This window comes from Pituophis catenifer, unplaced genomic scaffold, assembly GCF_029215685.1.
Source record: "Pituophis catenifer annectens isolate HBS135680 unplaced genomic scaffold, rPitCat1.0.hap2 SCAF_14, whole genome shotgun sequence".
Lineage (NCBI taxonomy): Eukaryota > Metazoa > Chordata > Lepidosauria > Squamata > Colubridae > Pituophis > Pituophis catenifer.
This window is the reverse complement of record NW_027256894.1, coordinates 21,525,486-21,548,226: the sequence shown is the minus strand read 5'-3', so window position 1 is coordinate 21,548,226 and position 22,741 is coordinate 21,525,486.

Sequence of the window (22,741 nt, the reverse complement as noted above, 5' to 3'; positions counted from 1 at the left end):
GTGGCTCACGGTTGTATCCTGTTACCTTGGTACTAACCGGGTCTGAACTTGGTTAGCCGCTGGGAGTCAGCAACCTGCAGCTCTGGAGCCACATGTGGCTCTTTCACCCCTCGGCTGCGGCTCCCTGCCACTCAAAATAGGCGTCACAACAGCCAATGTGCGACACCTGCCGGCACACAATTTATTGAACTCACAGTCTCCTGGTGATTGGCTCAAAATCAGCCAAATGTCTTCCCTGACTAAAACTGGACTAGAACTCAGTTTCTGGGCCAACATCTTAACGACTACACCCAACTAGCTTGAAGCTGTTTTGGGTCCAGCTGTCTGGGCAGAGGACGGATGCAATTTTATCTCCCGATTTGGAACTCTGCTGTTAGAAACACAAAAATTCCCAAAGTGCCTTCCAGCTCTGTTCTGAGCAGGCGGTTGATCGGCAGGGAACATCTGTTTCTCCACCCGGTCCCTGCGGTGCCTTGCTCAGCTAGCTGGTTTCTGCGATGGATCAGAAACAGAACTTGGAAATTCCATGTATGAATGAATAGCTGGGAATCCCAGATGGAAATGCATCCGAAAGCTAAGTGGGTTCCTTTTTGTTGTGACGGGACGGGCAAAACATGTGCGTTGAGCGAGGCAAAACCCATTTCTTCGTTTTTCTGTTTCTTATTCCAGGACTTCTAACCAGGGTGTCCAATTGATGGGTTGGGATGGACTTCCAAATATATGTGAAGATGCAAATCATAGTCTTTCTGCTCCGTTCTTCTGGGCAACTTTCAGATGTGTGGACTTGAACTTGCAAAATTCTCCCATGCCTGGCTGGGGAAATTCTGCGAGTTGAAATCCACATATCTCAAGCATGCAGACTGGGGAATTCTGGGAATTGAAGAATTCCCAGAATTCTGGGAATTGAAGTCCATCCATCTGACCAGCTGGGAAATTGTGGGAGTTGAAGTCCACCCCATCTTAAAATCGCCCCAAGTTGAAAAAAAATACTCTTCTATTCTGTTAAGGAAGGATGTGCGTGGCTCACAAAGATTCACAAACTTCAGCAATTGATGCTTTGTAAGTCTGAAGAAAACCCACTAATCGTGATGGGGACCTACTTTTAAAAGAGGAAGGAAGGGTGCTACATTTTCCCTCTGGGTCGCATCTGGTGTTCCAGTATCTCCAGGTATCTTTCTCCCCTGTTGATCTACCTAGGGAGATGATCCCAGGCACGGATATTTGAGGATTTAAAAAAAATCTGTGATACAGTTTGAACAAACTCTGGTCTCCTTGGTGTGATGTATTCCTATGAATTTTGTAAGGCGCATTGAAGTTGTTGTTGTTGTTGTTAAAAATAAAACCACCTTCGTGCTTCAGAAGCCTGGATATATTAGGATGAAATAAATGCTTTGGAGATGTGCGCTTTGAGAGGCAATGTTTTCTGATCTTGTGTTTGTAAGAGAACCGATGTGGAAATAGGCACATTGATAGGAAATATTCTTGGAAAAAAATTGTGACAAGTCGGGTCAGAGTAAGATACGTGAGGCTCTTGGTGGTCTCTGAGTTGGTGGTTTCCTTGCAGGTGTCTCATTACCCAACAAGGTAACATCATCAGTGTTAGAAAGGAGAGGGGGGGGGTTTGGAGGTGGGGAGGAAGAGATGGGGAGGAGGAAGAGGAGGAGGAAGTCTGTATGGCCCTTGGTGGTTTCTGAGCTTCGTGGTTTTCTTGCAAATGTTTCATTACCCATCAGTTTTGGAAGGCAGTTGGGTTGACAGGAAGGAGGAGGAGGAGGAGAAGGGGAGGAGGAAGAGGAAGAAGAGGAGGAGGAAGGATATGGGGCCTTTGGTGGTCTCTGAGCTTGGTGATTTTCTTGCAGGTGTTTCATTACTCAACAAGGTAACATCATCAGTGCTAGAAAGGAGTGGGGGTTTTGGAGGTGGGGGGGAGGAGGAGAAGATGGGGAGGAGGAGGAGGAGGAGAAAATCTGTGGGGCTCTTGGTGGTCTCTGAGCTTGGTGATTTCCTTGCAGGTGTCTCATTACCCAACTAGGTTACACCATCAGTGCTACTGGTGGGTAATGGATAATGAAACATCTGCAAGAAAACCACCAAGCTCAGAGACCACCAAATTCAACCCTGATCTACAAGTATTCCCTTCTATCGGTGATATACATGCCTTACTGACAAGGGACTATTCACCAAACAGATGCTGGGTGAACAGAGAAATTTTTGCACCAGTGATCTGATTAAAATATATAGTGGGATATGCTGCTACTGCTACTAATAATTTGTTCAAGCGGCAGCTGTACCTCCTGCTGAATTGCGGTTTAATATTCCATATGGCAATCCTGTATCAGCTTTTTTATATTATTATTATTGTTATTTGAGGATGCCTGCTGCAAATGCGCTGGCAGAGACTGGCATTCTCTCATTGTGGCTAACCTCATGTGATTTGTTTTGGCTTGGTGTGCGTACTAGCCACTTCTAGGTCAATCAAACCGTGGTTTAATGCATGCGTGAAACCAGCTGGAAGGTCTTAGGGAATTGCTTTCTGTTTGTTTTAATGTCACCGTTTTTGATGCCACCTTCGTATTTTTCAGTAGGAAATGATTTGTTAATAGCTGAAGGCTCGGATGGCAAACGAAAGCAGCTGAAATCTCGTTGAAAGCTGAAATCCTTGTCCTTTTGATTTCTTGATCTCCGGTCCTCCTTACATATATGTTCTCATGTTCACTTTATAACCATTTATTTTTTATTTTTTATTTTTATTTTTTTAAATTTGATTTATATGCCGCCCTTCTCCGGAGACTCAGGGCGGCTTACAATGCGTTAAGCAATAGCCTTCATACTTTTGTATATTTATACAAAGTCAGTTTATTGCCCCCACAATCTGGGTCCTCATTTTACCTACCTTAGAAAGGATGGAAGGCTGAGTCAACCTTGAGCCTGGTGAGATTCGAACTTACAGTAATTGCAGACAGCTGGTGTTAATCACAATGCTATCAGTCTGCTGAGCCACCAGACCATTTCTTGATCTACAGCCCTTTGGGCATCTCAGTCTTCAGTTAAATCCCAAAGCAAAGAAGGACCAAGTTTCTAGGGTTACATTTAACCTTGGATACATGATTCTAATGGAGGGGGTCCCACAAGATGGATAGAGCCAGAGTAGAAGGAATTAATCTTGGCACCCCACAAAACCTGGACATCAAGACGGATGGACAACTCAGCCAATAAACAGGTGAGACCGTAAACCATCAGATGCGATATAAAAACAGCATCAGAGAAATGGGAACCAATGACAGGGAGAATAAATGATAGCAGAAAAATAGAAGTTATGGATAAAAAGAGCAAGAGGCTAGCTCAGCACAGTGTCATGGAAATGAATGGAGTAATTTTGCACCACCACTACCAAGGAAAGTAAAATATATTTATCGGGAGAAATGAATCCAGGATAAATCAAGATTTTGGAAGCCCTGGCATATTGGGGGTGCTATCAAGAGGTCCATTGTGAGGAGATTCCACCCTTGTGGTGATGAGAAGGGAATAGACTTGTGTCTCGTTATCCCTAGAGTGCAAAAAAAAAAAAAAAATTGAGCTAGCCCCGGGATAAATTTGCACGAACTGGTGTGATCAACAGAGCAAAACCCCTGGTGCAAACAATCTTTAAACCACCTTCCCCTTCCGTCTGCATTCCAGTCTGAATCGGCCACATTCCTTGTTTGTTCATTGCCTGAATCAGAGAGCATGTGTGCCCGTGCGCACCAACAATTTGCAGCTGTGATAAAATAAGCCTCCCCAAAAGGGCAACGAATGGCACCTCTCCCCGTTCCAAAATGTAATTTTAGAGTTTCCAAATTAGAATCTGGGAGCGGGGCTGAACACAAATAGCACAGTGCAAGAGACAGTTTTCGTTTCTTGCTGGTTAACTCCAGCTTTTCTTCTCTTTGAATCAAAGAGACTTCAGGAATGCCAAGGGTTGGTCATGCCCAAACCTATGAATGAAGAAACCTTATGGAATGTAGGAAGAAATATCCTTCTGGGTTCAGCTCCCAGTGGGGAAAAAGACACTGGAAACATGGAGACTGCTTGGAAAGATGGTTTAATGGTGGACAGGATCACATGGTTTGAGTTCCTGAACAGAAAAGGGCAGAGATGCTGAGCGTGCCTTGGTTTTATGTACTCTCTGTGCTTTGAACTTCCTGGAGCACAGGAAGAGTATCCTGATTGGTTGTCAGACTCCCAGGGGGTGGGGGTCTTAGCTAGCCTTGCTGGTTGATGTAATCTTCCCAGGTGCCAAGGGGCTGAGTTTCTGCTGCTAGATGGGTCCCATTGTGTTAGTTTCTGTTGCTAGATGGGTCCTATTGTGTTGCAGATGATGGTCTATTGACAAAGATTGAGTTTCTGCCTCTGGCCCATTGACAAAGGGGGGGGGGCAAGAAGGTGGGAGCTGCTTTGTCTTTAAAACAAGTTTCTCCATTTCTCATCCAGGGAAATATTATTATTATTATTATTATTATTATTATTATTATTATTATTATTATTATTATTATTATTATTATTATTTGATTTATATGCCGCCCTTCTCCGGAGACTCAGGGCAGCTTACAATGCGTTAAGCAATAGCCTTCATCCTTTTGTATATTTTATACAAAGTCAGCTTATTGCCCCCACAATCTGGGTCCTCATTTCACCTACCTTAGAAAGGATGGAAGGCTGAGTCAACCTTGAGCCTGGTGAGATTTGAACTTGCAGTAATTGCAGGCAGCTTGATGTTAATAACGGTGCTTTAGTCTTCTGCGCCACCATATCAGAATATATATATCGCAATATATCAGAAATATATTCTGCCTTTTTAATATTTCCTAAAATATTTCATTCTTCTAGGAAAGGGGTGGGTGCTAACTTCCTACAGGAATTTTGTGAGATGTGCTTCCAAGCAGATCATGTTTACAGTTGATTGCCTTTTCATAAATCTTGCTTCTGATAAGAAGAGCATATTCGTATTTCAGGGTTGAATTCTGGGCTCCTTGATGTTCTCCATGATAGTCCCATGATTGCAGACATTTCATTACCCAGCCAGGTAATGTCATCAGTTCCAGAAGGGAGTGGAGTTGGTTCTCTGTTTATTTACAGTGGCTTGCCCGATTGTTGTTGGTGGGAGTGTTTTTTTCTTCTTCTTGGTAGCTCTTTGATTGGGCTGCTGTTTCCTGATTGATTGTTTGTTTGAGTTGGTAGTTCCTTGATTGGGATTATTGTTTCCTGATTGATTGTTGGTCTGGTATTAATCCTGGGGTCAACCTTTGCTGGGTAATGAAACTTCTGCAAGGAAACAACCAAGCTCGGAGAGCACCAAGGAGACACCAAGGACCCACAAATCTTGCTTCTGATTGCAACTGAAATCTGATGTCGCATCAAGAAGATCTCCCTCTAAAATCCAGATAATTTTAAAAAATGGCTTTCTCTTGATGTTTTTGTGATATGGGAAGAGTTGGAACATGAAGTTATTTCTGAACCAGGTGGTGAAACTTGGGCCAGGCGGCAAGAAGCAGGACCTTCATTCCTTCCAATGAAGGAGGATCTATGCTGGGGGCTTCAGCCCATGGTACAACTGAGATTTTTCCAAGTTGTTCTCCAAAGAATGGTGGAAAAATGAATATCAGTGATTGCGTGGAAATAAGTTAGGTCTAAAGAGCTTCAAACTGTCTGCTCCTGAATCCTTCTTGTCTAGTTTCCTTCTTCTCAAGAAGCAAAACGCTGAAGACCTTTTGGATCATAACTTCACCGGAAAGTACCTTCTTCGTGCAATGCATGCCACCTTGGAATGCAAAATTTGTCTAAGTTAAACTCGCTGATACATTCATGTGTGTGACCTTTTCTGGACTTTTTCTTCTCCCTCCTGGGAACGGGCTCATTTTTAGAGCTGGCTTGACACGAGACTCTTCCTGTTTTACAAGGGAAAATAAATGCTTCCTCGACGATTGCCTCGGTCTCCTGGGAGATCTCTTAGATGTCCTCCAAAACAAGCTTAGGAAACTGGCAACTGAGTATTTCTCCCCTTCCACGGAGGAGGCATAGGAGAAATAGAGAAGCCGAATCTCAGAATTCATCATTTTGTGATGTTCAGGTTGCCAAATATTTCCCTTTTTGTTAATTTTTCCTAGTCAGCAGGCAAAGCCAAAGGTTTATCAGGCAAAGCTATGGAGCTAAAAGTCCATTTTCATAACTCGTAAATTCTATCCCTGTAAATTGGGATGGGTGATGGATAGATACAGGTAGTCCTTGCCTTACAACCTTTCGTTTAGTGACCGTTCGAAGTTAAAATGGCACTGAAAAAAAGGAACCTATGACCATTTCTAACAGACGTAACAGATTAACAGAGTTGGAAGGGACCTTGTAGGTCATCTAGTCCCACCCAACGCCGGCCAAGCAGGAGACCCTATACCATTTCAGGCAAATGGCCATCCAGTCTCTTCTTGAAAGCTTCCAGGGGTGAAGCTCCCACAACTTCCAAAGGCAACTTCTGCTCCACCGGTTGATTGTTCTCAAACCCACTTTTCCTGGGAATGTTGTAGCTACTGTGTGAGCTGAGGAAAAGCTGAAATTTTGTTCAGGAGGCACCAACCTGTTGGAGGCACCAACATCTACTTCAAAGTCTCTTTTTCAGTTTCACGTCCCTAAACTGAATCCAATCCAGTGTCTGTGTCAACGGCTTTCTGTCCAAGTTCTGAATTAATTTAATTTAATTTAATTTCCAATTTATATACCGCCCTTCTCCCTGAGGACTCAGGGCGGTGTACAGCCAAGATAAAAAACATAGAATACAAATATTAAAACATTTAAAAATATATATAAATTTTGGCCTGAAAGTTAAAAAAATCATAAACTAATTAAAAGAATTTAAAAATTTCTTCTTAAGCCAACCCGGCTTGCTGGAAAAGATGGGTTTTCAGGGAACGACGGAAGGCATTGAGGTCATGGATTCTCCTTATCTCCGGGGGCAACTGATTCCAGAGGGTGGGAGCCCCCACAGAGAAGGCCCTCCCCCTGGGGGCCACCAGCCTACATTATCCCTGTAGTTGGTTTAATTCCTCTTTTATTTCCAGGTTTAAACTGTGCCGTGTTCTGTTCTTTCTTTTCATGACCCCCAAAGCAGTTTCACATTCATATGATATGGGCTGTAAGCTCTCATTTCTGACCTGGTCACAGCCAACTCACCTTTGTTGCGCTCATTCAGTTGAAAGCCAACGTTTCAAAGGTCTCAAAAGGTCTTACACCGAGACCTGAAAAAGTGAGATGGAGAATGGGGTGTTTTTGTTCTCTAACTTTGATCTTGTACAACGCCTGCTTTCTGCTGTCTCTTTCTCTCATCCGTCACGCTGTATGATTCACGGTTGCAAATGATTGCCGGGCAGATAAACCTTTTCTAAAGGATGAATAATATACAGTGTCGAATTTTTGCTCGACAATGGATAAAATCGGTTGGATAAACGATTCTCTAATAACGGCTGTCCTGAAGGGGGAAGGAAAACACACATCAGAGAAGGTATTTTTATTAGTTTATGGACATGTAAAATCCAGAAAATGATGGGTAAATAGGCAAGGAAAAGGGGAAGAAGAAAAAGTAGGGGGAAAGAAAAAGAAAAGCATTGACTTTTTACTCTTTTTGGCAGAATAGAATAGAATAGAATAGAATAGAATAGAATAGAATAGAATAGAATAGAATAGAATAGAATAGAATAGAATGCAGAGGGAATGGAATGGAGTAGAGTAGAGTAGAGTAGAGTAGAGTAGAGTAGAGTAGAGTAGAGTAGAGTAGAGTAGAGTAGAGTAGAATAAAGAGGGAGGAGGAGTGGAGTGGAGTGGAGTGGAGTGGAGTGGAATGGAATGGAATAGAATAGAATAGAATAGAATAGAATAGAATAGAATAGGAATAAGAATAGAATAGAATAGAATAGAATAGAATAGAATAGAATAGAATAGAATAGAATAGAATAGAATAGAATAGAATAGAATAGAATGAAGAGAAAAAGGCTAGCCATCACTGGTATAGGGTCTCCTGCTTGAACAGGGGGTCAAACTAGAAGACCTCCAAGGTCCCTTCCAACTTTGTTATTTTGTTATTCTCTTATTCTCTTTTTCTCTTTTTCTCTTTTTCTGTTATTCCGTTATTCTGTTATTCTGTTATTCTGCTATTCTGCTATTCTGTTATTCCGTTAATTCTGATGGTGAGACCGGTGGGAGAAGTAGGGGATGAGAAGACACAGCAAAGGCATGTAGGTTGGAGACTTTAGCTGCAGGATACAAAGGCAGAAAGAGGTTTGGAAGAGGGGAGAGAGGCTAGTGAGATGCTCAAGAGGAAAAGCCAAGATGCAGATAACAACAGAAAACCCATGAATTGGACAACTTCAGTCATGAGGAATGATGCATGTCAAGCCAAGAACTGCTGCTCATTGTGCATAGATCGAGGTCCAAATTCCAAACCGGGCCAACACTTTGATGAAAGGCTTTGCAGGCAGCTGCTATGAATTGTGTACCAAAAATTGCAGCAGATGTCCAAGGAATTCATCCCGAAGACACACAAGGCCCCAAAGTCCAACATTTGAAAGAGGAGACTTGAAGGGACATCTCCACGAGATGGGCAACCATACCAACGTAATAAATAAATAAATAAATAATCAATCAATAGGATCTCTAAATTGAGTGACTGCTCTCCCTGAAACCTTTGATGAGTCTCTTTACGGAAGCGATTTGGTCTTCTCCCTTTCCACCCCGAAGGAAAAATGGAGCCCCCTCTCTCGGTTCCTAGGAGCGTGGAACTCATCTGATTGCTTTGTCTCTGCAATGTAACTTTTGCCGATCAATAAAATTAATCCCATTTATCCTGGCGTGGTTAAGAGGGGCACACGAAGGTCCCTAACCGGTGGAAAGAAATGGGGGTGATTAGTGTCAGTTCTCCTTGTTGCCTTGTGATGGATTTTCAGCGTCGCCTCTACGGGTTCTTGGCTTGGTTGCCTTTTGTTTTTCCCGAAATAGCTTGTCTAATAAAGGTTATTATGTAGGGCACAAATCTACTTCATGCTTCAATTTCACTTTGCAAGTGTCAATAATAATAGCAGGACAATGATTGTTTTAAAAGAGGATCCTTCACAAGTCGGGGTTGGCCTTTCCTTTACCCCCCTCCCCCAACACCGTCTTGAGAAATGAGGTAGCACAGATTCTTGGAAAAGGCTTCGGAGCTGATAAACGGGATGCCCAGGTTGATATTAGCAGCAAAATCGATCGAACTCCTTTGGCCGTGTCCGTCAGGAATCCAGAATGCAGATGAGTCTTTGGTAATGAAAGCAAGTCAACCCATCGACCGAGGCTGAAGGGACAGACGAAGAAAGACAGTGTGCTTCTCTGTGCTGTGGATGGAACCCATATCATTGTTTATAAGCCATGTTTTATTGATGGTTTATGTAAGCCGAGTCCATAGGGCTTTATTGGGCTGCTGTAAACATCTGGGATGGCTTGTGAAATCTTCCAAATATTTTTCGCTGGAGTTAGAAAAGGAAATGTTGAAGGCCACACAAGGAAAGATCCATGGACCTGCTCAGTTCCTGTCCCTGTAATCAATTGCCAAGAGAAGGGATGCCAAAATAATTTTGGTCCTGCCTCTTCTTCAGGATACATTCCTCTCCAGGTCATCAATGAAAGGCCAAGCTCAACTTCTCCATCACAATGAAGAAGAAGAAAGGATAGTTGGGTATTTCTAACCATGCCTCCGAGATCTACCTGGAGCTCAGAGGCATATTCTGAAAGGGGAATGATACCTTCAGAAACCCAGTCCTTTGATTTAGAGAAGTGTCCACACTGATCTTCAAGAAAAGAGAGAAGGATGTTGAGGTGCTGCAGAACATCCAAGGGCCAGAAGAGATGGTGAGGAGATGTCTGTTGACTAGGTATATTGTCTGCAAGATGGCAACCATTTTGTCAAGAGAACCTGCCAAATGTACTGTATTCATCAACCTCAGAAGTCAAGGACCTCTACACTGGTGTGTGATGCGTACGTCAAGAAACATGGGTGTCCATGGGATGGCAAAGGACGATGGGTGATGACACCCTCCTCCAATTGACATGACCAATGAACTTGTATGGAGCATGGTGACATTGTGACAGAATCACACCTTCAATGGATGGGTATTATTATGCCTTGTTTCAGAGGCTGCTGTCCTGGCACTCTGGCTTCTAAGCCACGAAATCATGGCTCCAATTTTGTACGAACCAAGCTTGCTGTGGCCTGTTCTACGGTAGACTTGGATTGTAGAAAGCCACTGCTCAATTCCACCAAGCCACTGCTACAACAAGCAACAAATCGCTTTGTTTGTGTCGGAAGTTAATCCAGTGCCAAAGTTAATCCAGAGGGCTTCAGAGCGAGAGGACAATGGGGTGGGAAGGAGAGTCAAATGGCCACTGGAGAAGTCCAACCTGGATGATGACGGCCCACCTTGACCAGGTCAGAGATGCTAACGGGATCCCGTTGCCAATAAAAGTGTTTAGCAATACTGTCCGGTTCCCGGCACAAGCCGTCTCTTTTGCAAGAAGTAAATATTTAATACTCACATGTCTGATACCTGAAATTGCTGCTTTTAGAGGCATTTTTCTGCTATTACTTGGTTTCCACATTAACAACAACAGGCCAAATATATATCTATATATGCACAGCACTCAGGTATTCTCTCTCGCCTTCTCAGCTCTCCCCAAAAGTGTAATTGCTTTGGAACTGCCAGATAGTTGGTAAAAAGCAATTTTCTTCACATTACGGGGAAAATCTATCCCATCATATTATTTGCTATAACCTTTTAGAGTCTGAGGAATAGCAGGAGTAGCAGGCTCAGCTTGGGTTTACGCTTCAGATTGGCTCTTTCATTCTCTTTCTTTCTTTCTTTCTTTCTTTCTTTCTTTCCTTCCTTCCTTCCTTCCTTCCTTCCTTCCTTCCTTCCTTCCTTCCTTCTTGCCTCCCTCCCTTGCCTCCCTTCCCTTGCCTCTCTCTCTCTTTCTTTTCTTTCTTTCTTCCTCCCTCTCCCTCCTCTCTTTCTTTCTTTCTTTCTTTCTTTCTTTCTTTCTTTCTTTCTTTCTTTCTTTCTTTCTTTTTTCTCTCCCTCCCTCCTTTTTTCTTTCTTTCTTTCTTTCTTTCTTTCTTTCTTTCTTTCTTTCTTTCTTTCTTTCTTTCTTTCTTTCTTTCCTCCCTCCCTTCCCTTCCCTCCCTTCCCTTCCCTTCCCTTCCCTTCCTTCTCTCTCTCTTTCTTTTCTTTCTTTCTTCCTCCCTCCCCCTCCTCTCTTTCTTTCTTTCTTTCTTTCTTTCTTTCTTTCTTTCTTTCTTTCTTTCCTTCCTCCCTCCCTCCCTCCCTCCCTCCCTCCCTTCCTCCCTCCCTCCCTCCCTTGCCTCCCTTCTCTTTCCTCTCTCTCTCTCTTTCTTTTCTTTCTTTCTTCCTCCCTCCCCCTCCTCTCTTTCTTTCTTTCTATCTATCCTTCCTTCCTTCTTGCCTCCCTCCCTTCCTGCCTTTCCCTTTCCTCTCTCTCTCTCTCTCTCTTTCTTTTCTTCCTTCCTTCCTTCCTTCTTCCCTCCCTCCCTCCCCTCCTCTTTCTTTCTTTCTTTCTTTCTTTCTTTCTTTCTTTCTTTCTTTTTTCTTTCTTTCCTTCTTAGTAGAGATGGTTATTCATGAAGACATGTTGAGCCTGAAATTATGATCAGCAATGAATTTTAATGGAAATCCTATTGTTCTTTGAGAAATGTGTGTATGCCTGCTTGGGTAATGAAGTATTTTTCAACATCTGACATTTGACTTTTTTCTTGCTTGGTTGCAATCTGTTCTCAACAAACAGAAGGATGCTTCTGGATCTGCTTGAAGGTCTTTATCAACCTTCATCAGCCCAGAACCTTCTGGATTTGAGGGATGTCTATTCCCATAATCCCTCCATGGTTTTTGGCCAAGTTGGCCGGGAACTCTGTGGAGCTCAGTCCAACATACTTGGAAGACACCCAAGTTGGCAAAGACCAACTTATCCATTACTTGGTGGGAGTGCCTGAGAAAACACTGATAGGAGGCCTAGAAACAAGGGATGAATTCAGCGATGGGCTCTTTTCTTCGGTTTTTCAAACAACCCATCAACTTTTCTCATCCTGGACAACTTCCAGGTATGTGTGTGGAATTCAGCTGGCCATGTTCTCCAGCCAACATGGGATTTGGGGGACTTAACGTCTATGTATTTCCAGGGAACTGGATTTGTCTCCAGCAACAATGTGCAAGAAATTAATTCCTTCCTTCCTTCCTTCCTTCCTTCCTTCCTTCCTTCCTTCCTTCCTTCCTTCCTTCCTTCCTTCCTTCCTTCCTAGGCTAAGCCACAAATACAGTTTATCTGGTGTGGCTTAGCATGTCCTGTGTAAGCCCAGCCATTGCATCTTGTTCTACAAATACTGGTTTGTTAAATAATGGTTAGTGTGATGTAGTAACACCATCTTTTTTCAGGATGGAAAAAGGTCACTCAGGTGCTGGAGTAAACATGCTGAGGCTTATTAGATTTCCTTAAAGGTTCATGCAATCTTTGTCAGAGAGGTCAGTAGCATAGGGTAGACAGGTCTCCTAAGAAATCTTGCTTCTGTTTCTGATCTTCTCTTTCAAAGGAGCACTCATCGGACCACAGGGAATAAGTGGTATGGATTTCCCCCACAAAATGCCAACAGCTCTTGGGCCATTTCTCATCTTTGATCCAATAGGACCTCTTCCAACTGGTGTTGACTTTCCAAAGTTTCAGTTCAGACTTCTTCAGCCCAATCTGGAGATGCTGAAGATTGGAACTGGGGACTTTCCACCCACAAAAGCATCCATCCCACCAGGGAATTCTGGATCCGTAAAGGAGAGAGCAGAAGAGCTGACCTGTGACATGAGTGTGAATGCGAAAGTAGGACCAAGATTCCTCCATCACACCCGAGAATCTTGTTCCTCCTGGTTCTCTGGCAAAAACGTCAAATGGAGATATGTACGTCTCATTCAAATGGGAATCTTTGACCTCCCTCCCCCAGGACTGGTTCCTCTAAGTTTTCATATAACTTCTTCCAAATTGAATCCTGAGCCCTATTGTCTAAACTGGCTAATGAGATTAGAGTCGAGCCCAGCAGTCCTTCTGGATGTGCTGTTTTTTGCTTCTAGGAGAGGCTCAGCTTTCAGAAGCATTAATAATGGGAAATAAATTGGAATTGGAGTGAAATATTCTTCAGGCCTCCTCGGCAAAGCTTGCCTGTGTTCTTCCTAGCCACGCTGAAGGCTGAGACCGCTGGACCAGAATACAAATGAGACTCCCACCGGCTCCCTTCTTAATTTATACTGATGCCTTCCTTCAGCTGTGTGACTCCAACCCGAGGAAAAGGCTGTTGCAGACAGACATCGGCAGTAACGAGGAGTAATAAAACATTCGGAAAATGGTTTGGAGACCAAACTGGAGTCAATGAGCTAATGCTGGAGATCTTTTCTCCTAGGGGAGGACAAGACGTGATGGGGAAGGCATCCATGATGGCCCAGAGTCTCGCTTTCATTTCATTGCTTCTGGAAGTGGAAGCTGGAGAACAGTCTCCGGTCTGTGGATTTTGTAAAATGTTTGCTTGACTCTTCCCCTAATCCTTGATAACAGAATAAAGTAGAGTTGGAAGGGACTTGGAGGTCTTTTAGTCTAACCCCCTACTCAAGTAGGAGACCTCCCCCCCCATATACCCTTTGAGACAAGGGTATATTGTCCAGTCTCTTCTTAAAAGCCTCCGGTGAGGAAGGTCACAAAAGGGGATCAAATTACCCTGGGACACGGCAACCGTCATAAATATAAGTCTGTTGCCGAGTGCCTGAATTTTGATCACGTGACCCCGGGGAGGATGAAACGGCCATTAAGTGTGAAAAACAGTCACTTCCCTTTTTTTTCAGTGCTGTTGACACTTTGAACAGTCTCTAAATGAATTGTTGTAAGTCGAGGGCTACCTGTGTGCCCAAGAGAGAGAGGGGGGGAGGGAGAGAGAGAGGGAGGGAGGGAGGGAAAGAGAGGGAGGGTGGGGTAGAGAGGGGGAGAGAGAGAGGGAGAGAAAGAAGGAGGGAGGGAAGGAGGGAGAGAGGGAGAGAGGAGAGAAAGAAAAGGAGGGAGAGGGAGGGAGAGAGAGAGAAAGAGAAAGAGGGGGAGAGAGGGAGAGAAAGAGGGAGGGAGGGAGGGAAGGAAGGAGGGAGAGAGGGAGAGAGGAGAGAAAGAAAAGGAGGGCGAGGGAGGGAGAGAGAGAGAGAAAGAGAAAGAGGGGGAGAGAGAGGGAGAGAAAGAAGGAGGGAGGGAGGGAGAGGGAGAGAGGGAGAGAAAGAAAAGGAGGGAGAGGGAGGGAGAGAGGGAGAAGGAGAGGGAGAGAGGGAGAGAGGGAGGGAGGGTGGGGGAAGGAGAGAGAGAAAGAAAAAGGGAGGGGGAGGGAGAAAGGGAGAGAAAGAGAAAGGGAGGGAGGGAGAGGGAGAGAAAGAAAAGGAGGGAGGGAGGAAGGAGAGAAAGAAGGGAGAAAGGGAGAGAAAGAGAAAGGGAGGGAGGGAGAGGGAGAGAAAGAAAAGGAGGGAGGGAGAGAAGGAGAGAAAGAAAAGGAGGGAGGGGAGGGAGTGGGAGGGAGGGAGGAGAGACGGGAGGGTGGGGGAGGGAGACGAGGGAGAAAGAACGAGAAGGAGGAAGGGAGAGGGAGGGAGAAAAAGACAAGAGGGGGGAAAGAGAGAGAGAGAGAGATGCGGAGGGAGGTCTACAATAGCACCAGGGGAGTTGAATATTTCTTGGTACTATCATCAAAAACAAACTCAAATTACAACCTCTCGAAATAGAGACAGTCTGGAAATTGGAGCTATCATTTTGAAGATTTGTGAAGGATGCTGAACAGATGAGGAAAAAAAAGAGAGGCGAGGCCGGAAAACAAACCCAGGCATAATAGATAGCCAGGCAGAGATTTGATGAGAAGCAACGTTGAGTTTTGCACCAGGGTTGAGCTGAAATGCATTTTCCCAACAAAGGGATTTTGTTCCCCATTCAAACCAGCCTCTTTGCCACGGATGCACATCTGCCCCTTCTCAAGACCCTGGATAGCTCCGGGGCCCTAAGATCATCCAGTTCTGTGGACGTGACATAATTAGGGAGCCAAGTCAGGTTGATGGGGGGGGGTGTTGATTCTGACAGGGATGGCTTTGTAGTCTTGTAGGGAAAGAAATCATTTGTTCCCAAGTGATTTCTAACCGGTTGGATTGACTCAAAAGAATGATAAGAAAACACGGAACCTACATAAAGTCAAGGAGCAGATAGGAACTGGAGGCGAATTGCGCAGAAAAATGACATTTATCTCAATTTTACCCCTTGAGAAGGAACAGTGCCCTAGTTCTCAACAACTTTCGTATTCGTGTAGGACCGTGGTTCTCAACCTTGGCTGCTTGAAGATTTGTGGGCTTCAACTCCCAGAATTCCCCTGCCAGCATGGGTGGCAAGAGAATTCTGGGAATTGAGGGTTGTGTGGGGATAAAGTTGTTGTACAGTTTTTAACAAAATTAAAAGATAGATAAATGTATTAATAGAGAAGTAAGAAATGTGGGGGAAATGTCATAATAAATGAAATGATCATTTTAAGATATAAATACTGGAGGAGCAAAAAGAAGACACAAAAGATGTATTCAGAAGATACACTGAATGATTGATTATGTATTGTTTGTTTATAAATGGGTTAAAAATTTTTAATTGGTGAATTTTATGGGTAATGGGGTTTTAAATTGGAGAAGCCTAAGATAATTTAATTCTGTTTTAATGTATTTTAATATTTGTATTGTGTGTTTTTAATTTTGGCTGTTCACCGCCCCGAGTCCTTCGGGAGAGGGGGCGGTATAAAAATTTAATAAATAAATAAATAAATAAATAAATAAATAAATAAATAAATAAATAAATAAAATAAAAAAAACCTTTTTTTTGTAAAAGAGAATTCTGGGAATTGAAGTCCACACACATGGCTGGCAGGGGAATTCTGGGAGTTGAAGTCCATGCATCTTCAATTGGCCAAGCTGAGAAGCGGTGCCCTAGGAAAAGTGAATCCAACTGAATTACTTAATACTTCAGTTCTCTTGAGTTCTACATATCTCTGCATAGGATATTATCAAGGGTGAAATGCTCCCGGTTCAGACCAGATTGACTGATCCGGTAGCGATGGTGGCAGGTGGTTCGGAGAACCGGTAGCAAAAATCCCTGCCTCCCCCCCCTTGCCCAGCTGAGCCACGCGATCATCAGAGGCTTTTTAAAAAAACTTTTAAAAGCACTTTTTCTACAACCACTTTGGCCGAAAAAATGCTTTTAAAAGTAAAAAAAAAAAAAAAAAAAAGCCTCCGATGATCACGTGGTTCAGCTGGGATAATCGGAGGATTTTAAAAGCATTTTTTGGCCGAAGAGGTTGTAGAAAAAATGCTTTTAAAAGCCTCCAACAATCCCAGCTGAGTTGCCTGATCATCAGAGGCTTTTAAAAACATTTTTTTACAACCTCTTCGGCCGAAGAGGTTGTAGAAAAAAATGCTTTTAAAAGTAAAAAAAGAAAAAGTTGGCCACGCCCACCCAGTCACATTACCCCCTACCAAGCCACGCCCACAGAACTGGTAGTAACAAATTTTACATTTCACCACTGGATATTATGTGTAATTTTTTTTTATTATTTTGAAATCTGAGAACATTTTTTTCCAAGTTTGTTTCTTTTTTTCTTCTACTACATGCACCTTCTGATTTAATTGCCATAATTCCTAAATCCAACCAGGTTGTGAATTTCCACATCCTTCACTAACATTTGTGGGCAGTGCTATCACAAGAGTGGGGTGGCTGCATAAATCTTCTTAAACCAATGAAGCGGACCCGTTCTCCAAAGGCTTCCTGGAGAACGAAAGTTTCTCCAGAAAGTTCCTTAAGGGCGGGTTCCCCCATCCTGAGCTCTTAAGAAGAGCACCACAACTGAAAAAGTTCACAGGGCAGGATTTCCTTCTCACACTTTTCCTTAAGGACTGCAGGAAATCAAGGAAGCACCAAAATCTTGGAGAAAAAAATTTGGAGAATGTTGTGGCCTGCCAGCAGCGAGTAGAGCTGGCAGCAGAGTTGGACAGTGAGAAGATTGGGGAGGAACTTGGGCCAGTCCTGAGGGCTGGGGAAAGCTCGGATGAGGGCTCTGCATCGGAGGCAGAGAGGGGGCCAAGGCTATCTGATAGTTATGTGCTGCCTCCGGAGTCTCCAGAGCCTCTGGAGTTTGACATCAGTGAGGCAGAAGAAGAGCGGGAGCCTGTTCCCAGTGTGTGCATGTGTACAGCTGCAAGAAAACAAAAACAACTAAGAAAACAGGGTCGACTTGGGAGTAAGGCTTGGAGATGATTGGCCCCTCCCATAAGACATAAAAGAGGAGCGAATGGGACGTGAGCTTTTGCAGGAAGCAATTAGTTCATCTGGTTGGTAAAAGCTCTGGAAAGCTCTGTTTGACTCTGTGCTAAGTTTGGCCTTGCCCTGCGTCTGGCAATTAGTTCTCTGGCAGCATTCCAAGGGAGATAAGGTGGGTGTTTGCAAACACTCCCCTGATAGACTGTTTGGGAAGCCTTTCGGATTGGGAATGACAATAATTCACAGCTGTTTGAATTAAAGAGATTTGTCGGGACTAAGTTTGTGCTGTTTATTTTCTAAGGAAGCCTAGGTCAGAACAGAGAATGAAAGAGGAAGCATTCTCATCCATCTTCTGATGGCCGCTTGGCTAAAAGAACTTCGAGAACACCACAATCCATCCAGGAGAATGGTCCCTTCTCCCCCATTTCCTGCCCCTCCGAGATCGTGTAAAGCAAATGACCTCTCGCCAGATTGAACGAGAAAAAGCAGCTTGAGATCTCTTTCCCTGTAGTAGCCAACTCCGTTTGAGAAAAGAGGGCTGGGAGTTGATAGAACAAAACAGGAGTAGAAATTTGCATTCCTCCCATTTACCTGGCCCACGATGACAAGTACAATAAGAGAGAACCATCGGCATTCTTCTCCCTTATGTAGATTAAATTATGCCTTGCCTCCAAAACAATAGCTCGTTTCCGAGCCAGGATAAATGCCAGCTAATGGCATTGTTTAATATCGCCGCTTTGTTCGGTTTCTGGATGCAGATGGCGTCTCTTAATGAAATCAGCAGGTTTGACGGTGGCCGACGATCGGCTTTAATGGTTGGGGAAATCCTATTTCTGCGGAAATTAGGAAGCCCGCAGAGCGCTTAGTTAATGGCGCATCCTCTATCGAGTCCAATCTATGGCAGATGATAAAGGGAATCTATATTAGTTATGCTCCGCTTCTATATCGCGCGACGATGTGGCTCTGGAGATCACCTAACACCTACCAGGCGTCTCTGCTTCTCCCTCCTCTTTTTGGGTGGCTTTCCTAGTTCTGCGTCATCTCCGTAGTAACAGTCTGCCCAAAAAATTGGACTGACAAAGAGAGTGTTCTACTCAAGACCGATGGGTATGGAAAGATTTCGGATTGGGGTGTGCGTGTGTGTGTTTGTGAACGGGAATAGGGGTGGTGGATTCATGTTGAAGGGACACGATGGCTCAGTGGCTAAGACATTGAGCTTGTTGATCAAAAGGTCGGCAGTTCAGCGGTTCAAATCCCTAGTGCCATGTAACGGGGTGAGCTCCCGTGACTTGTCCCAGCTTCTGCCAACCTAGTAGTTTGAAAGCAGGTAAAAAATGCAAGTAGAAAAATAGGGACCACCTTTGGTGGGAAGGGAATAGCGTTCCGTGTGCCTTTGGCATTGAGTCATGCCGGCCACATGACCACTGAGATGTCTTCTTCGGACAGCGCTGGCTCTTCGGCTTTGAAACGGAGATGAGCACCGCCCCCTAGAGTCGGGAATGACTAGCACATATGTGCGAGGGGAACTTTTACCTTTACCTATTCTTGTTGAAATGTTGTAAAGCAGGGGTCCCCAACCTATTGCCCAACGGGTCACATGAGTTGCAGGAGCTCATGGCCCCACACGCGTGGGCACTCACAGCCCACTCATGCAAGTGCCCCCAGTTGGAGACTCAAGAGACCCCTTGCTCTGTCTTTGTCCATCTCAGTAGCAAAGTATGGAAGGCGATTAGATATATCTGGCTATACGTTGGGTTCACAGCACAGGGCTTTTTCCATGGTGGCTCCCTTGATTATGCGACTCCTCTCCTCCAGTGAATCAGTCGAGTTCCTTCTTCATTTTGTGTTGGGGAGAATTTTCAAGCCTTTGTGATTCTGCTCTACCTTTGACCAGTTTTAATGGAGTCTACACTGCTACTTCTATTTCTTGGGACTCTTTTCTCACACCTCAAGTTTGCAACGGTTGGAAATATGAACCTTGTTTCATTTCAACTCCCATTGGCATTTAGAAGGACCATTCAAGATAGGGAAATGGGTTTAAAAGAAAGGGTTTAAAAAACCCCATCCATGTTGGTTCCGGCAACTTCCCATTGACTGATCCTCAAACTGCCTTCATGCAGTTGGTTCTTCTCCATGGTGCTGAATTTGTTCCTGGGAGCAGTGCAGAGAGAGTCCTCAGCAGCGTGAAACCCGTTTCTGGTTATTTCTGTCTTTCAGAACAAAGCTCCTATTCTTGAAGGCTTTTTAAAAAATCTTTTATTAATTGCATGCTTAATATGTAACCCTCGGCCATCTTTTCTGCAATCCGTGTTTGCAAACTGCATTGAGGGATGCTGTTTTCACACCATCTCAGCTTAACAACAGAAGAGGGGGAAGTGAATAATTGAAGGAACATGTCCTTGTCACCCACTTTCTGGGAGAACACTTTCTCTGATCTTCTCCTTCTATTTGGGGCTGTACAACACTCTACAGACAGGAAGCAACGGTGGGTAGTTATCAGGTTAATTAAATGCAGCTGTGCGCTGAAGAAGCCAGAGCTTCAAGAATGTGTCAAGACAGTCTTCAATGAGTGAGTCTTTTAAGAAGGTGTGAAATTAGCATTTGTCACACCAGGAATAAAGGTGGCTTAAGGTAGGTCTTCCCGAAGCATTGAGCATCTCGGCTTCCCCAACACTGAAACTGCGAGTTATGGTGCTTGGATGTGAGATGGAAGCTGCCTAGATGGCCATAGATGGGGAGAAGGGCGGGATATAAATTTAATAATAAATAAATAAATAAAATAAATAAATTGTTGAGTGTCAACTCTCTGCATTGGCTATTCTCACTGGGGTTGTTCCATGACATCTAGAGAGACACAGGGTGTCCATTTTGGGGGAAGAAGAAAAGTTATCACCATAGCCATTAAATATGTAAGAGCTGTAATGAAACAGAAGTAAGCCAGGAAAAAAAAACTAAGGGGAATAGCTATGAAATCCAGATGATGTTATAGCATCAAAGTCAGCAACAGAAGATCCTATGCTGGGCATCATACCTTGAGCATTTATGATATGTTAGTAGAAGCTACCAACTCAGAGATATTTTGGAGGGTAAGTGGAAATAATTGTCTTTTCCAAAGATTGCCACATCCCACAACTGAGATCCCAACCCAAACAATGATGATGTCCTGATACAGCATCATTGTGTGAGATCTCATCAATTATGGAGCAAGCCAGAGGGAATCAGCCAATGGCTCCAAAGCTTAAGCTGATTCCTGCTTCTCCTTGCCCCCCGTGGTTACAAACCCAAGCTCCAGTTGATCCTTTCTTCCTTTTAGAGACAAGTAAAACTTCTCACAATGGGAGAAGTCTTCTATTGGCCTAGGTTAAATGCTGTGGCTTCATTGATATCATCACATCTGCTGAAGTCTAAGCCATGGTGTGGTTACAAGATAATTAGACAAGGATTGTACCAGATGGCACCACCATAAAAAAAAAAAAGGCAAATTGAAATGTAGAGTTTGAAATGCATTGCGGGCAACCTAACAATGAAACCGGATCTGAGATCAGCTCTCTCAACTTCCAGAGCATAATATTATTAGACATTGCCATCTATATCAGGGATTTTCCAACCTTGGCAACTTTTAAGACTTGTGGACTTCAACTCCCAGAATTCTGCAAAGCTGGCTGAGGAATTTTGGGAATTGAAGTCCACAAGTCTTAAAGTTGCCAAGGTTGGAGACTTCTGATCTATATTACCTTTTCTCAACTTGATCCCTGCCCCCAGCTCATTTTTCAAAGTTCTTTTGTCCTTGATTTGCCCACAACCTTCTTCACTTTCTTTGATGCCTCTCTTGGTTCCTTTGTTGTGAGACTTCATTGCTGCTTCTCAACCTCGGGCCATCTGTGAGAAAACCGAACCTTCCATCTTCTTATGCAAATGCATAAAATAATACTCTTATTTTCACTCGATGTTTTTGAATCCCCTCAAACTTGTCTCTTTATGAACCGTGCACTTTCTACAAGAGGAAAGCTTAAGGTTGAGTGTTTTCTACATTCCGGGGAGCTTTGAATGGCACCGTAAGCCGTGTGCAAAAGGGTCTCCCCGCCTTTACATCTGCGAAAGTCTTGACTCTTAATGCCAAGTTGTCATTGGAAGTGAAGGATTTCAGATTGCTAGCAGGGAGCCGGCTTCTTGGCAGCCACCAGGCAAAGCGAAGGCGGGGACACGAGCAACGATGTCTTGCAGAATGATTATAAATGGCCTCATTCCCCGCACAATGGTGGCACGGGGCCAGGGATTTGATTTCTGACAAAGCTTAGTTGGAAAGCTCAAGGCCGGAGTGATCTGGGTCCATTAATACAAAGCGAGCTTGGCTGTCCTGTTGCAAAGAGAGAAAAAACCAAGGCGGCCAAGCCTTCCATGGCCAACGGCTCGCTTTGATGTATTCAGGGCACGGAGAAGCAATCAAGGTGCCGGGCTTGGACTGGAGATGGGACTTTCAATAATAAGAGGCTCCTGCAGCCTGCCAAGACCACCGCAGATCATGGAAATAAAGGAGATGGGATCGCAGATTCGGCATTTCAGTTGGCTTGTGAGATTTGCTTCCAAAGTTTGACAGGGTTTCTCAGCTGGGTCTGTTTCATAAATCAGACCGGCTCTTGGTCTTCTGGGATGGCCAAGACTTGATGTAGGTTACAGTGTTTGGGCTGATATGCTTTGCTGGTGGTCTCCGCCAGGTCAGGTTGATAGAGAAGTTCGCTAATGCTGACCAGTTGTTGCTTGACAAAGAAGAAACAGAAATGAGACCGAATGAATTTCTCATCTTTTCATAGTACTGGGGATAATTCAACGGAGACCAAGTATTGGGAGAAAAATCTTTCGGAGATCCTGTTAGAAATTCTCTACTCTCACTAAAAGTCCTCTCCTCTCCTCTCCTCTCCTCTCCTCTCCTCTCCTCTCCTCTCCTCTCCTCTCCTCTCCTCTCCTCTCCTCTCCCTTCCCCTTCCCCTTTCTCCTCCCCTTCCCCTTCCTCCTCCCCTTCCCCTTCCTCCTCTCCTCTCCCTTCCCTTTCCCTCCCTCCTCTCCCTTCCCTTTCCCTCCCTCCTCTCCCCTCCCCTCCTTCCCCTTCCCCTTGCCCTTCCTCCTCCCCTTTCCCTTCCTCCTCTCCTCTCCTCCCCTCCCCTCCTCTCTTTGTTTCTGTTCTCTCCTCTCCTTTTCTCTCCTCTCCCCCTTTCTCCTCCCCTTTTCCTTCCTCCTCTCCTCCCCTCCTGTCCTCTCTTTGTCTTTGTTCTCTCCTTTTCTCTCCTCTCCTCCTCCCCCTTCTTCCTCCCCCTTCCTCCTCTCCTCTCCTCTCCTCTCC